A 17,996-nucleotide genomic window follows, 5' to 3' on the forward strand; every position below is an offset into this window, starting at 1 on the left:
TTGGCATTGAAAACCTGATTTTGGGGAATTGTTTCCCAATTAGTGCCTGATGTCTCTGTATGGACCTATCACAGGTGTACAGGTTGGGGTGCTTTCTACAAAAGCATAAGTTATAGTTTGTACCTTAGAGTAAACATCTTTCCCTGTACTTCTCATTCAATCCTTCATCCAGAATTTATTGAGACTTACTTGTGTTTGACATTTTATCCAATGTTTGAGGCAATGTTAAAAAATACAAAGTCCCGTCTTTATAGACTGTGTATTATAGTGTTTGGCTCTGACAGAAATGTTGTTTTAGCTAGAAGGTAATGTCCGTTATATCACAGTATATTACAATGCTGGACTCTCAGTTATATCAGTAAATATTTGTCATGGAGAAGCTGTGCTTTAGCACCAAATGTGAAAAACTTATGCACCAGGGCATGCTAGTTAGAGAAGTCACAATATCCACAATTACGAAATTTTAGGTCCTAGTATGTAAATTTCAACTCCTTTTTATGATTGCAGTAGGAAACATATTTTCTGTTCCTTCTTGAACATTTGTCTTCTTGGAAGGAAATTGGATATGACACCAAAGTAAAACCCATAAAGACAAAGTCGATAAATTAGATCTAAAATTAAAATTTTAATTAAAAATTAAAAAAAATTGCTCTGCAAAATATACTCTTAAGAAAACGGGGGAGAAAACACAGACTATGAGAATATATTTGCATATAACAAGTCTGATAAAGAACTTTTATCCAGATGTTGGTTTACAATCCCAGGAGCTTCCTGAGGATAATCTGAAACTGGCCCCAGTAAGCATAGGGCAGGAAGAGACCTGAGACAGAGGCCACCCATTCCCAGTCGGTAGGTATCACTTTTAATAAGCAAAGAGAAATTGTATACAGAGCTTGTCTTGGGTGGCTGCAGAATGAGATATCTGAACTGCCTGCCAAAACTTAAAATTTATATGGCATTCTTAAAGTGGATTCAGTCCCATATGCTGTCCGTGTGGTCTCACTATCACATCACCATCTCAAGGCTGTGTCCTCGGGCTCCTGCGAGTGAAGAAGGGAAGCAGAATGCACATTCCAAGGACAGGGGATGGGGGTGAGGAACCTCTAATTGCCTGGTTCCAGGTCATAGGTCACCTAGGAGTTACAACTTCTCCATGACCTCCTGCAGCATTCCATCTCTTGTGACCAGTTCTTGTGATGCTCATCCCCCCAACAGTGTGCTCTGAGGAGTTAGTGAGGGCTTTCGCTAGCACAGAGGTAGATAGTTTCTTTGGCAAAAGTGTGGCTGCATTGGAGGCAGATTCCCATGCCACTGTGATGATACAGGCCCATGCAAAAGAAAACATAGATTAAGACATTGATTTTCAAAATCAGTGACATATTTCCACCAAGAGCCCCTTGTTCCAAACCATTGATTTATTAAGTCCTCTAGCCTGGGGGTCAGATCACTCAGGGTGTCCTCATATGATTTAATAAAGATGATATATTAGCATAATCCTCAGGTTGAACACACAACATTCTGTTTGGAGAATAGCACAGTTGCCTCCTTATGGGGTAGAATAATGTCCAAGGTCATTCTGTTTGGGAGGACAGCTTTTCTCATTAGAGGCATTTCAGAGTTCAGGAATGACAGACTTGGTTGGCTATGATGTAAGGCTCTCTGGTGGATTCAATAAGGGCTTCTATACGTGCAGCAACATTCTCCAGGCCAGGGCTGGGAAGGCAAAGCAGACACACAATGATCAGATCAGTAGAAAACAGAATGTTCCTATCTGGCCTTGGGGAGAGGGCAGTTGGCGATTTTTAACATGGGGTGGATTCTCTCCTATGTCTAGGGAAAACCCAGGGTGCAGTAGCTCAACATGAAGGTGGAAGCCGCGGCCAAAGGTTTGTGCCACATCACCACTGCGTCCCATTCAGAGCTAATTTAAGAAGTACGTGGCAGCCATCCCAGTCAGTGTCAAACCAGCCACTAGCCTTTAATAAAACAGAATGACCACATAGTTCTGGTGATAGCCATCCTATATTTCTTGTACAGTTGAGTTGGTTCTATCTAGAGTGATTTTTCTGTTCGCAACTTAGGGCTACTCAGGTGTTCAGTGTCCATAACCTGGTTTAAGCCACATGAACCTTTCCCAAATCTGAGCATAGCCACATATGGCTTTGATGGTGGTGTTTTTAGAATGCTTCTGGTCAGCAGTTTGATGGGCTGCCTGTGCAATGTGATTGACAGTGACTGACACTGTTATTGGTAGTGTGTGACACAGGTTTCTCGATCTGTATTGGTGATATCAGATGAATTGAGAGTACAAATTGTAACTTGTTCTTCCTTAATGTATTGCTTTAGGGTTTTCCAATCCCCTCCCTGGAGTGGCAATACCACTGTGGTAGTTTGGTAAGCTAGAGAGGGACACCTGCCCACATACACAACAGCTGTTGGGTTCTTTTGTTGGCCATACCAGTGGGTCCACTGTAAATAGCATTTCTATCAGGTGCCTTCTTGTGACCAGACACCATAGGAGGCAGAATTCTAAGGCAAAAAGTGAAATATTTAATAGGAACTTGTATATGAAGGTCTTCTTCTATAAAAATTACCCCTGTGGCCTAATTCTTAGATATTAATGGGGCAGTAGCTTTAGGAGTGTGACCTGGTTGTGCGCACCACACATGTTGGCTGGAGGAGGCGGCATTGTCAGGCATGAAGAGGTGGATTAAGTGTGAGAAGCTAGACCAGGACCCTTTCCTTCTCCCGTCTTTCATGGCGCATGTTCCATTCCAGCTGTAACGCATTTCAGCAGGTCACCTTATAGCAGGACAGTGGGATGCCAGTGGAGATTGAGTAGCTCTCCCTTACTGAGAGCGTACAAAGTACCCACCCATCGCATTGCAGATTCCTGTAGGTAACTCCTTTCTCTGGCTGATGGGGCTTGGTGTTCTCAGCAACACAACATGTTGATCCACAGTGAGAGTTGGAGCAATGACTCTTTTCCGAGACTTCCATACACCTTCATGGTATTTGGTGCCTTAGCAGAGGTCCCCAGTCAGGCATATGGAACAACAGGTTCTACTGGTTGATCATTCAAATGTATTAAAGCTTGGGACAGTACTTGGGACAGTTCACCCAGTCAAGGTGGTCTTACTTGTTATTAATTTAATGTGCTGTTTTAATATTCCATTTTTTTCTTTCTATCAGTCCTGCTACTTACAGGTTGTAGGGGAGAAAGAACCTCTATTTAATGGCATGTTCTTTTGCCAAGTCTTGCATATTATGGCCTTGAAAATGTGGCCCCTGATCACAGTCTGTTCCACAAGAGCATCCATACTTGATCCTCTTCTCTGGCTCCCACCTGGTGGCAGCCTGCTTTGCATGGTGACAACAGAAAGCTCGGGTTAGGTCCAATGCCGTGTCCACACTAACCAGGACATATTTGGTAACTTCACTCAGGGTGGCTGGGGCCAATATAATCAATTCACCAATTCCTTATCAGTTGGGAACTCTGGTGGATGGCCCCGGACTTCTTTGGCACTTGCCTTGGACGTCACTGAGAACACATAGGGCCTGCTGTTACTTCATTAATCAAATCACTGTATTTCAAAAGTGATCTGTCATCCTTGGCAATATGCCATCCACCTGGGCACTGTGGTGGCCACTCTCTCTGTGCACCTAATCTTCTGTGTCTACTGAAATGTCACCTGCTAAGGCTTAGACCTGAGCAAAACAGTGGCTTTCTATCATTGGGGGATGTCAGTGTCATATGAGCTGGGATGAAGAAGACAGTGAGGACAGCCTCAGCTTCCTGTAGGAGAATGCAAATGTCTTTCCACATATCCTGACCCCACAAGGGTTTTTTCATAAAATCATCCACCTCTTGGCTTCCCATTGTCCAACCCACAGGGTAAATCCCTTTGGAACAGTCCAACTGACAGTTAAAGGGATTGGCCCCACTGGACCCATCCGTATAGCAGGCATCAGTGGGAATTTACTCCACTCCCTCTCTACAAGCCACAGGGGCCACCACAGTAATAAGGACAGTGGCATTTAGAAGATCTACACATTCTATAGGGCATAATAGCACCCACATTTCTAGAGACAGTGGGCTGGCAGACAGGGTACTCCTCTGTTCCAAATAGGTCTGCCACTTAATCAAAATGGGTTTGAACCATGGCAGAGGTGGGTTGATGGAACTATTCTCAACCCACCCTTGATAGGAAGGGAAGTTCTTATCTTGATACTGTTCCTTCAAGAGATGCTCTACCTGGAGGAGCTCTGGATACATGGCTAGGAGCTTTTCCTTTATGGGGCATATCAAGTTTTTGATCCCTTTTAGAGCTAGGAGCAAACGCATAGGCGCACCCTCTCCTTTGGTTGTCTCTACCAACCTACCCAACCCATAGCTTTCAGAGTCCTGGACACATGTAACTCAAATGATAGCTTGCTTGAGAGATGCCCAGAGCTCTCATCTATGTTATTAGAGTTTTGTCTTCTCAAAAGCAGGTTGCTGTTCCAATTCCCATTCTGTATGTGTCCTTTCTTTCCCAGGTGGTATAAGAGAGGGAGGCACTGTGTCAAGTGGAGAATAAAAGTCCTCCCAAACTCCCAAATCTTTATAAAGGCCTGCACTGACTCACATTTTTAGAGCTTCAATGAGCTTGCATTTTATCAGTCACAGCTCCTGGGACAGCATGCACCTCACCTGACTAGTGACTTCCAAAAACCTTAAGGTAGTTCTCAGGTCTTGAATTTGTGTGGGTTCGCCACCTACCCTCTCCCTCACAGATAGACCAGCAAAGCCAGCAGGTGTCCTGTCAGAGCGGCACGTCTTCATTTGTTAACATTATATCATCAGTGTCATGGATCTGTTTTACAAATGTGGGGAAGGAGAACAGGGAGAGGTCACTGACTACCCCAGACCCTGTGATGGCCTGGGGTATTTTGGAAAAGGCATTTGCTAAGTCCAGCAGAGCATGGCACACTCCTATGACCCTGGCAGAGGCATCTCAAATATTGGCAGTGGTGGGAACAGCTTCATGGATAGTTCTTATTAGTCTGAGGGGAAAAAACAAACAAACAAACAAAAAACACTTGGTAGTTTCTTACCAGCTGTACCAGACAGGCTATTGAAAGAACTATGGACCAGTCATACAACAATCGTCCAGAGCAATTCTTGGACAGTATCTCCAATCTCCTTATGCTCCCAAGCAATTTGTATTGTGTGACAGTTACCACTCCTTGTGGGGGGTGGAGAAATGCAGGCTTACTGGCTGCCAGTTGGCATTTCCTCTTCATACTGGTTTGATGATTCTAGCCCTGGAAGTGGAATTCACTGATAGAGGTTTGCAGAGTTTGGCCCTGTAAGATATCAGTGCCCAGTATATTCTCTGGTATTGGAGTAATAAAGACCTCATATGGCGTGGGGGGTGAGTTGAGAGAATGCTCAGTTTGCAGGGTCATAGAACCTCCCTGACTGTGAATTTTTGTCCTTCTATTGATGGCACTGAGGGACCAGACAACTTCTGAGGGTTGCTGTGTTTTGTATATTCTGGAGGACTAATAAATACTAAAATTCACATGAGGTCTCCAGTCTCCTCCAGTGGCTCTCACCCGGAGGGAGTTTGGTCTGCCTCCTATCTGAGGTCATAGGAAGCACTCAACCCAAATAGGACTATGCCTCTGAGACCTCTGCTGGAGCAAGCCAGACATCATGGGTGGTAGGGGTAGATGGGGCAGTTGTAAACTCTGGTGCAGATTTTAAGGCTTTCCACAGGCCAGCCAATGTAACGTGAGGTTGTCAGTCTCTCTGTTTACATGAGGGCCCTGCAGTAATGAAGTCAAACCGTATCTGCTTTAGGGTTATTTTTACCTGAACTTTTGCAGCCAAGTGGGATAGCCTGTTGGCATTCTGAACTCCCTCTGTCTTGGGTTTTCTCCACAGCTCCTGTGCATTCCTGGAATTTGTCCCTTTCCCCCAGATCAGCAGTGGATTGCTCAGTATCATAAATGTCTTACAACTGGGCTCAGCATGTATGTCAGTGTCTCATACCAGGTACTGGGGAGCAGACTGGAGGATCTTAGCTTTCATTCCTGTAGTGAATATGGCCTGATCAGGACAGGGTGTCCCATTCCTAACTCCCCAAGAACTTGTTGTAGCTCCCTTATAGATTTCTCTCACTGGGCCAAGCCTTCTGGCAGGGTAGAATAATCCAATGTATAAGGGAGTGAGTATCTTGAGTCCTACTAGTACCTTGGAGGTGCTGCCAGAGGACAGGATGTGTGGGGATGGTTACATTCTCCTACTCTGTTTTCTACCTTTTCTGAGTAATGCCATGGCCCCCTGTATCCCATAATTGCACTAACCATGTCTGGACACTTCCCCTAGCTTTTCATGGGAACTTGTCAGATGTGTCAGCAAGGTTAGTAGGCATATATTCTCTCACCAGGAATATTTCCTGAATCGGGGCTGCCCCACTGACTGGGGTGGTGGTTGCTCTACTTTTGCTTTCCTTTGTATCAGGGGTCAGTGGACATGGGACATTCCCATGTTCACTGTCAATCACAGTATCCCCCTCTTCATTCTCCTCTTTTTCCGGGGATTCCACTGCTTAGCATCCCCATCAGGCTTTGTTGGAGGTGCTTGGACTTGAACTGCAGCGGCTTTTGCCTTCCTAGCTTTGCAGGAGGGCATGCGAAGTTCTCCAGCTGATGATCCTGCTCCTCCAGCTTCTTGGCCAGCCCCGAAGCTGGCAGAGCAGTGGATGGGCCACCATACGTCCTTCTGTATCCTCAGCTCTTCCTCCAACTCTGTAACCCGAGCCACAGTCTCTAGTGGGACATCAGTGCCAGCCGAACAGTGCACATTAGGGGCCAGCCTGTGTTTCCCTTCTGTGCTGCAGTGCACTGTGGTGTGCGTCCTCACACAGGCACATTAAAGCATCTCCTGTTGTCTCATAATAGTCCACAAGCATCTAATATATGGGCCCTTCCTCCCTACCTAGAGGTTCGTGGGCAAATAGGGATTGTCCCCATGACTTCCACTTCCTATGGCCCATTCACATTCCCCTTGGGAACTTCCTGTATGCAATCTGAAACTAGTCCCCTTTTGCAGAAAGCAGAGAGAGGCTGAAGAAGGAGACAGGCCACTCCAGATTGATAGGTGGCACGTGTAATGAGTGAGGGAACTTACATACAAGGCTTGTCTTGGGTAGCTACAAGATGAGTAGCTTTATACAGAGGCCTTAAGTGGGTTCAGTCATGTATTCAGTCCAGATGGTCTCAACACCTCATCAGTATCTCAAGGCTATGTTTTTGGGCAGCCTCTGGGAGAGGGGAAGCAAGTGGGTTACATATTCCTAGGATAAGGGAGGGAGTGGGGAGCCTCTGATTACATGGGTCTAGCTCACTGGTCAACCAGTGGTCACATCTTCTCAATACAAGACTGCATAAAGAACTCTTAAAACCTAACAATATGAAAACAAACAACCTGTTTTAGTCAGCTTTGGTTGCTATAGCAAACGAGATTAGGTGGCTTATATACAATGGACATTTGTTTCTCACAGTTCTGGAAGTCCAAGATGAAGATGCTTGCATATCTGGTGAGCACCTGTTCTTGGCTTATAGACAGACATCTTCTTACCATGTGTTCTTTCTTTTTCTTCTTATAAGGACACTAATCTTTTCATAGGGTCACAATGTTATGAAAATCTAAGCTTAATTCTCTCCTAAAGGTCCCACTTCCAATACCATCACATTGTAGGTTCAGGATATGAATTTTGAAAGGACACAGTCAGTTTACAGCAAAACCCAATTATAAAATGAGTCAAAGATTTGAATACACATTTTACCAATGAAGATATAGAGATGACAAATGAACCCATGAAAACATGTTCAACATCATTAGTCATTAAGAAAATGTAAATCAATATTTCAGTGTAATCTCACTGTACCCCTATAAGAATGATGAAAATTAAACAAAGAACACCAAAAATACGGATGTTTGGGTGGTTTCCACATTTTTGTGATTAGAAATAGATTCACATAGGTTTTTGTATGAATGTAGTTTTCATTTGGGGGACATAAATAATTAGGCATTCACTGTAACACTGGGTGATATGAAGTGCAGATTTTATAAGAAACCGCCAAGCTATTTTCCAAAATGGCCATACCATTTTGCCTTCCCATCAACAATGTATGGAGATTCTAATTGCTCTGCACCCCTACCTACTTCATATCACCCAGTGTTACAGTGAATGCCTAATTATTATGTCCCCCAAATGAAAACTTACATTCATACAAAAACCTATGTGAATCTATTTCTAGTCACCAAAATCTATTTCTAGTTATCAGAAGGGGAATGGATAAACAAAATGTGCTACATCCATACAATGAAATGCTTCTCAGATTATTAATTAGCTAATTAACTAATTGATACAAATAGCAACATGGTGCCTCTCAAATGCACTTTGTTACAAAGACTGTATGCTATATAATTCCATTTTTTATGCCATTCTGGGGGTGGGGAGAAGCAAAACTATAGCGTCAAAGAACAGACCAGTGGTTTCCAGGTTTTAGGACTGCCGGGGAGCAATTGAGCTCAAAGGGACAGCACAAGGTTATGATTATGTTGGTAGAACTGTTCTGTGTCATGATAATGGTGGTAGACACAAGGCTCTATGCATTTGCAAAAACCCACTGAACTCTGCAATACAGAGGGAATTTTATTGTGTATAAATTAAAAAGTTTGTGGATAATAATGAAAAACAAACAAACAAACAAACAAAAAAAAAAACACACACACACAGGCAACTTTTCTCCTGTGAGTACCTTAAAGAAGTTCATGTCCCTTGACTTTGTTTTTCCATTTCTCAACATTTATTCCTAGGAAATCAACGTTTGGTCAAGAATATTCTTTGCAGTGTTATTTGTCACAGAGAAATTGAAAACCTCTTAATTGTGCAATAATAATGAGGTAGCTAAATAAATTTCATTTCTTGTTTATAGGCATTCAAATTGTGTTTTAGAAGGTTAATTATATAAAAGAAATGATCATTCTTTTATATATATTCTTATATTATCAGTTTATTAACTTACCCAGTTTAACTTAAAAATACTGATTTTCAAATACTTGCAAACTTCTAGACAACCTGAAGTACTTTCTAAAGGTATACCACATATTCATGCTGGTCCATATTCTTTTCTGAATAGCTAGATATATAAATAGGTAAATAGAAAGACAAAATGAATAATATTGTTTCTGCCTTTATACTCATTTTAGTTCCTCTTTTATTTTTCTAGCTGAAACAAAATTAGTATGGAGAATAGAGATGGTATCTTTGATCGAAATCATTTTTCTATTTGGGATATCCTTTATCCCCATTTTCACCAATAGTTAAAAGCCACATTATATATAAATGATGCTTTGCAATTTCCAAAGTATTATTTTACATTAGCCCCTTTGATCTATCACCAGACCGAATAATATAATCTGGGATGATAGCAATGCCCCTCCTACCACTTATACAAGGCATCTGAAACCTAAAAAAACCCGAACAGTTTCCTAGGGCCACATTTTGGTTAGGTGTTTAAGTCAGAACTCAAATCCAGATGTCACAACTCCTCATCAAATAGTCTGTTCTTTATAAACTGATGTTTATTTACTTCAAGTTTTTACCTTTAAAGAAGCATGTCCTACATTCATATTCCATTATTATTATTCTGGATTCATCTTTTTAAAAATATAGGGGATCTCTATAAAATTCTCATGACAGAGTTTCCATACTAAATGGATGTCATCAGATTGTGTTTTGAGATGTAACAGTGTGCTTTTATTTTTTCTCACTGTGGACAAGACCCATACCCCCCCCCACACACACACACGCTAATTTCTGAGCTATCCACTGTGTCCAAAAGATCAAAATTTTTAACCCTTGAATGTAAAACAGAAGTATAAGTCAGTACCCCAAAATGGCATTTGAGGCTTTTTACATGAGACAATACTTCTGAAAACCAGGATTCATATGCAAGAGCCAGGCATATGGGAGAAAAATATTTTGTGAATTCTGAATAGCTTCCTGTAGATATGAAGATGGGAGGTCAAAGAATTTCATCCAGCTTTAGCATCAGCCAGACTTCTAAACTGGCCAGTCTCCTGGGCCAGAAAGGAGAAGCCTAGGGAAGATAACAAGAGAAGGTACACAGAAGAAAGTTTCTCTGGCCCTGCTCACATGAATTATTGGGCTGTGAAAATAAAAACTATGGATGTCTCAGATAGGTTAAAGGAAAAGCAAAAGCAGAGGGACTGTTCCTTTGTTTGACACTTTGGGAAGTAACTGTGCACACACACAGCATTCCCTGCATCCCACATATAGGACTGGGGCTGCAGCTGTGACACGGTGGTATACCATGTTTAGGGACAGAATGGACACCAGAGCTAGCCACTTACCACCCTTCCTGTTTGGTCTCTGTGGGCTTATATAGGACATGGGGGCATCCCAAAATCCCTGTATGCCCCAGTGTGGGATGTGGAAGTGTTGACTGCCCCAGAAAGCTGGAAACAGGTTAGAGTCAGGTCTAGGTGAGTATGAAGTATGTGGGCTAGAAAATCAGAAGCTATGTACTGATAGACAAAGACAAGGTCAATGGGGATATTTTAGTAGGAATTTTAAATAGATATATTTATGTTTCCCCATCGCTTCGCAGCTCCTGTCTGAGCTTCGACTTCCAACCAGAAATTGGGGCTTGTGAACAAATTGATGTCATTTTTAGAAAAAAAAAAAAAGTTATTTTCCAGGGTCCAATTTTGGTAGATGTCAAAAAACAGTGCTAGATAGTAATTTTTCCCCTTACCTAAGATGTAATGAGTAATTTCCAAACCTTTCAGAGACACACATGAAATAGTGGTTACTTTCTCCTGGAACATGTGAGTAAGCCCAAGGAAATATGACATTTCAGTGCTAAGATATGTTGTTAGATTTTAGTTTGTTTGTCTTTTATTTGAGCAATTTTAGTTTGCTTCTAGTGTTTCTGTCATTGCATTTTCTCTCACCCTGAGTAACACTTAGCACAGTACTTATGACCTAAGTTACTGTAATCCTCTACGCTTGACTGACTCCACTGGATCAGGCCCTGTGTAGCAACATACATAATTTGTCCAGACAGTGGGTAGAAGATAATGAGTGTCAACAAAGCATCATGTTTAAGAAATAGGCTTTGGAACTAGGTTGTCCTGGTCCAAATTCAAGCTCTACTGTTTTACTTGTGTTTTTGTCCTTGATCAGGTCAACATTGTTTTGTGTATGATTAGCATAATGATAGTTCTTACCTCATAGTATTGTGACATTTAAATGAGCTTATATGTTAAAATCACATAGAGTAATAACTGACATAAATTACATCCAGTGCATGAGTTTACTGTTATTAATGCTTTGAGGATTACATGAGTTAATAATGACCTGCAAATTATGAGATTGTGCTGGGCACATTTGAAGCAATCAAAGTGTTAGCTGCTCTGATGATGTTATTATATGCTGGGGAACCTCATATGGCTTCTCTGTTAGGCTCCTGGACAAGCAGCTCACCTGCCATGTAGTTAACTTCTGGCTTCCTTAAACATATTTACCTCAGAAGTATTGTCTTCTTATTTTTAGCTGTACTATTTCTTACCAGTTCTTTTGAGTGCACCCATTCATCTTAGCATTTGCTCTTATGTTCTCTTTTTTCCTCTTTTATCAGCTATTAGAGTTTTATTTTTCTTTTTAACTTTGTGAGTATCCTTACATCATTATTATATATCTTGTTTTAGCTTGTGTCTATGTTATTTATTTATCTAACATATATTATACTGTTTTTGCTGTGTGTCCCTATTTTCCTCTTCCTATCTGGTCTTGCATTCTTATTCTACCATTCTTCCATTCTGAGCTTTTTTGTTTGTTTGTTTTGTTTTGTTTTAATCTGCTTATGGCTTCCATTTTTGCAAAGAACTGCTGTATTCTGCCCCACCTATGATGCAATTCCCAGATGATCAAGGTGCCCACCCCTTTGGGATTATTCTTTCTAATACTAAATTTATGGGTTGATGGACACTGGATTGTGTACTATCCCTTCTTTATGTTTTGGCATCAGCCAGAGGGAATGTGATGAGGAGTGCACATGTGAGATTGGCACCAGGATGTAGTCAGCATCGTAGATAAGAATACACTTTGTAATGTCTAGTTCCAGTTCAGATGCTTACTAGCTATATGACTTTGGACAGGGTTTTGTTTTGTTTTGTTTTTTTAAAACCTTCCTGTGTCTCAGGTATAATGGTGGTACCTAACTAATGATGTTACTCTGAATATTCAGTAGACCCCTACATTAATGTGGTTGGCACAGAGTATAATATGCTCTGTGCCTTCTCAAATACCAGATGCTGATGTTATTTTATGGCAGTTGCTATTGTTTTTATTATTAGGACCCTAACAATACCTAACAGTGGGATTCTTCATCTTCCTTTATGTGTCAACTAGGTAGACAAAATACGTTTCAAATTGTGAAAGGAGAAAACAGAAACAGTCATTGTATTGTGGGGATTGCATTGGTGCCCATAGATTTTGCTTAGCCCTTAGCTTTTATTTTATCTTTTATTGTTTTGAAATAGGAACATTTCCTTAGCTGATTAAGGTCTCGTTCCAGAAGTGGCCAGGGGCTGCTTACCTTTAAGAAAGTAATGTTTAAATTTAAAAATGAAATTAAGTGCATATCAATTCCAGTAAATTTGCCATGTATTATCTGTTGATATCTTATTCAGCTGTCGGCAAGCATTTAATCAACATTTATTGGCATTCTTTTCTGAGATTTAAATAGGGCATAAAATTTTATGACATGTAGAGTATTTTTAATAACTATTTCATTATTTTCCATAGGTAGTATAATAATATCAAGAGAAAATATCAATAAAGTACCCAGAGTACATTATCTGGGGGAGAGCAAGGTAGTTTGAAGTTTGTATAATGACAAATGTTGGTCCACTTTGCACATTGTACTGTAGATTTGTGAATAGCTGAGTTTCTCTTTCCTTCCTCCATTTTGTTTAAAATCCTTTCTTCTTCTTGTACACATAATATAGGTGAGAAAACTAAGAATTATAGTTGTTTGTTCTGTTATTATAAAAGATAGGAGCGCCTGGGCGACTCAGTCAGTTGAGTGTCCAGCTTGATTTCAGCTCAGGTCAGGATCTCAGAGTCATGAGGTCAGGCCTCTTGTTGGGCTCTGCATTTAGCAGGGAGTCTGCTTGAGATTCTCTCACTCCCTCTCATTCTGCCCCACCCCCCACTCATGCTCTCGCTCTCTCTCTCTCTTCCCCTCCTTTCTCTCTCTAAAAGAAATAAATAGATCTTAAAAAATATAAAAGATAGATGGTACTTCACAATATTAAATTCTAATTCCTTACTGATCACAAAACAAAGAATGTTATAGGATGTAGTATATAGCATAGGTATAGTTTGAATACTAGTTTGCTGTGAAAAACCCAAATTCTGATACCTTATTAGCATTAAATTTAGATGGTTGCTTGACCAGTAGCCGTTGAGTTTGCATGAGCTCTTTATATTGTAAGTAGTATTTGAACTGGAAAAAAGAACATTTTTAGGGAATTGTGAGCATATTCATACGCTCAGGAATCTTTCCTTCATCTAAGTACTTTTGCTTTTAGCTAGAAATGGGAAAACAGAGGACAATAGTGTGAACTATGGCCAAGACCTAGTCATCTGGCCATCTATGCCACAGTCCTCAGAAACACAAACAAAACTGAGTGATCAATATGACTGTGAAATTTTACTCCTGGGCATATACTGAAAATAATTGAAAATAGCAAACAAGTAAATATATAAGCATGTTCATAATAGCACTATTCACAATAGCCAAAAGATGTCCATCAACAGATTAATGGATAAGGGAATTGTGGCATATACATACGATAGAATATTATTCCATCATAAAATGGAATAAAATAGTGTATATGGTACAACATGGATGGGCCTGCAAATACTAGGGTAAGTGAATAAAGCCAGACACAAAAGGTCAGTAATTGTATAATTCCATTAATATGGAGTGCTCAAAAGAAATAAATCTGTAGAGACAGAACATAACTTGGTGCCTTGCAGAGTATGAGAAGAGGGGGTAATGGAGAGAAAATGCTTAATGGGTAAACGGTTTTATTTTGGAGTGATGAAAATGTTTTGAAACCAGATAGAGGTAGTGGTAGCACAATATTGTGCTTTACTAAATGTTACTGAAGTGTTTACTCTAAAGTGGTTAATTGTACATAATGTGAATTTCACCATGTTAAATTATTAAAGAAAAAAATAGAGTGACCACGTTGAAGCAGCATCACATCCCATATTCTGAGTCACAGTCGGTTTAAATACATCTACTCCATGAGGAAAGAATGCAGAGTTTGTCATTATTGATCCTAGGGAGGCTGATGAGGGTTGGAAGCAATTTCACAGTCTTCTTGAAAGATGAATTCAATTTCCCTCTTAAATATATTCTATTTTATTATGACATTAGATTATCAGAGCTTGTGGAAATCACTATTAATGGCTAAGTTTCTGTCCTATGTGCCACTTTATTTTCCATGCTTGCCTGAGATTTCAGTTGGTCTCATTGATCCATCTGAGAAAATGAAAACAGGAAAGTATAAACGCTCTTCTTTTGAGATGGATTCTCTCTATACAATGGGAAGGTAATTATACTGATGTGGATGGGCAGATGAGGTTATTCAGGCTCAAGTGCTTTATTTTTGGCTCTTAAATGGTTTAGATTCACCAGCCATATAAATAAAATGATCTGGATAATTATAAATAGTTTTTATAGTTTATTTGAACCAGCCTGTGAAGCTGTTGGTGGTTATTTGTACACATATATGAGTGGCAAAGCAAGTGCTTCCCATGGCAGTGACATAAATCTCTAGATTTTTCAGATAAAGAAGACCAGTGAAGTGTGTAAACCTGGTGATTCACAGACCTGTACCCCTGGGGATAAAAATATATGTTTATAAAAAATAAAAAATTAAAAAAAAATAAAATAAAATAAAAAAAATAATAAAATAAAATAAAACTCCTTTAGGGGAAAATACTTTAAAAAAAAAAAAAAAAAAAAAAAGAAGACCATTAGGTTTTTGTGGCTTACATCTTTGCAAACAACAGTTTTTTTTTTTTTAAAGCTTTGTGTATATTGAGAGCTGTCCCATATGCTAGAAGCCTTGTTATGTATGTTGCACAAATGATTTATAATCCTTAGAATATCTCTGAAAAGTGTTTTTATTTCTTTATTACAGATGAAATAACTGAGGTTCCAGAAAGTAAGGTGACATACTCAAGAGGATAAGTGGTGCTAGGATTCCCCTTCATTTATTTTTATTTTTATTTTTATTTTGTTTTTAGGATTCGCCTGTAAACACTTAACTGTATACTGCTAGGACACTTTGTAACTAGGATCCCGTTGTGCAGCTCACTCACAAATTAAAGACCTTCTTATGACTAGTGGTTTGGTTTTCCTAAAGAAAATCTCATCTGTTTGCTCCCATGTATGAATTAGCCTGTATAGACAAGCTATCAAAATGTTGGTGGGATTATTGACATTTAACTGCACTGAGGAAATAGGTATATCAGTTGATATGAAAGCTTAGGTTTTAAAAAGCATTTGAGCCCCTGACATGAATACTGAGGGTGCTGAATGATGATTGCGGCGGGTGTTAAATTTAGGTCATGGCAAACCTGAGCAACTGGGAATTTAAAGAAGGCAGAAATATGACAGAAGTTGTGTGTCTGTCTAAGTCATTCAGAATTTAATGTCAAATCACTCTTTCAAAGTGGATTTCCTCTTCTCTTCTGGCAGCTTCCCTATTGTCTTCTGAATACATTGTATTTTCCTACCACCCTACTTTCATTGGTACGTTCGTGGCCTGAAGTAGCCTCTTTCATTTCCACCAAGTCTCTACCATTCTGTTTTTCCTTGTTGAAAGCCTTCTACTATCATGTTAGACCCCAGAGGACCTTCTCTTCCCTGAGCTACTATAGTATTTTCTGTTGGAAACACATCTTTGGAATTTGGCATTTACTTTGGACTAAGTTTTCTCTGTATATGTTTATAGCTCATCTCTGTTATGAATCGTGAACTCACGGGAGGTAAATAATAGTATCTTTGTCAATTTTTACCTCATCATATGCCTTGAACATAGTACACATTCATCAAATAGTATTTGATATTTGTGTAACTCTTGAAGGCTGGGTTTTCTGAAAACATATTCATAAAAATACCACTTCGAGGAGATATTATTCTCAAAAAAGGATGGTCACCGGTCCAATAAGGCCAAAAACACTACCCACCTTTACCACCCTAGGAAATTTACACTGTATGTTGGCATTTTCAACACTCTGAGTAGTTCTTCAGTAGTGAGACCAAGTTTACTGTTTTAACTCAGTATTCACATTTTTCTCTCAGTTTTTTGTAAGAGCCCTACTAATGCCTATTATTCATCAAAAAAAATGCTTTGCCAGACACTGCTTTAAAGCACTTTGTAGGGGTACCTGGTGGCTCAGTGGGTTGAGCCTCTGCCTTCGGCTCGGGTCATGATCTCAGGGTCCTGGGATTGAGCCCCGCATCTGGCTGTCTGCTCAGCAGGGAGCCTGTTTCCCCCCTCTCTCTGCCTGACTCTCTGCCTACTTGTGATCTCTCTCTCTCTCTCTCTTTCAAATAAGCAAAATCTTAAAAAAAAAAAAAGCAAACGCTTGGTATAAAAATTATATTAATAATATTCACAAGTGTGAAAATTGACTTTTGATTAAATACAGGTTGGGCATTTGTTTGGTCTCCTTGCTTCTGTACTTGGGAAAGCACCATTCCTCAGCCGTGTTAGGGTGTGTGTGTGTGTGTGTGTGTGTGGCAGAGGAAGACTATCTGTGTGCATGTGTATATATGTATAAAATACATTCTCAACCTGAAAATGGATTAAGACTGAAAAGAGAATGGTTGGGACTGGTCTTTCAGCTCGATTATCTGCTAGAATCTCTATTACTTCTCATAATATGCTTGAAAAGTTTTATTTGTACCTCAGGGGCAATGAGCCTGGCCTCATTTACAAATATGAATGCAGATATTAACAGTGTACTGTCTTCTCCTCCAGGCATTCTTGCTCACTGTCGGCTGGTTTTATTTACTTCCTCAGCAAAGGAATATCCGTCTCCTTGAAATTAGACACAATGTGGTTAATGGGAAAAGCAGAAGTTTTGGATTCAGAAAATTTTAATTTGATTCCCAACTCAGGCCTGTGTGACCCTGAGCAAGTTTTCCTTCCAGAACCACTGATTCCTCATCTATAAAACAAAATGGATTATACCTGCCTCCAAGAGCTTCTTACAAGGATAGTGCCTGGCATAAAGTAGATGCCCCATAAACATTAGTTATTATTTTGCATCAAGCAGATTATGACAGGAGAATTCCATGGGTGTAAAGTCACAGAGATAAAATTGCCTCTTTTCTGTAGATGCCATTCCATCCTCTGTGTTGTTACTTCAAACTATAAATGACATCATTATTCTTCGTGTCTTCTGTTTTTATGAGATGAGAGTGAACAGGGCAAATACTAAGAGTTGAACTATTATTTATGAAGAGTAACACTAGTATTATAAGAATAGGGAGTAAATAACCTAAAAGAGAATTTTTGAAATTATTATAGTTTTTTGAGATATAGAAAAGTAACTTAGATATGATTCCTTTAGTTTTAACATCTGTTCATTGTGAACAAACAAACAAAACTACCCCCCATTATTTAATATATATATGTGTGTGTGTTTTTTTAATAAACATATATTTTTATGTGTGTTTTTATTTGAGTAATTCATCAGATCATTCAGAGGAGGAATAATAAATATATTATGGAGAATTTCAGTTGAGCTTTCAACCTTTGTGTCAACATTATATAATTTTAACCACATGTCCCTTTCCACTTTGGTTTGGTATTATTT

At 39.7% G+C, this 17,996-nt stretch overlaps 1 protein-coding gene across 1 annotated transcript in view; it reads left to right on the forward strand.

Annotated features, from left to right (window-relative positions):
* THSD7B (thrombospondin type 1 domain containing 7B) overlaps positions 1-17,996 on the forward strand; it is a 733,321-nt gene that overhangs the window by 333,763 nt on the left and 381,562 nt on the right. The gene's annotated exons all lie outside the window — the stretch shown is intronic.

The sequence above is a fragment of the Mustela lutreola genome, chromosome 3 (assembly GCF_030435805.1).
Source record: "Mustela lutreola isolate mMusLut2 chromosome 3, mMusLut2.pri, whole genome shotgun sequence".
NCBI lineage: Eukaryota > Metazoa > Chordata > Mammalia > Carnivora > Mustelidae > Mustela > Mustela lutreola.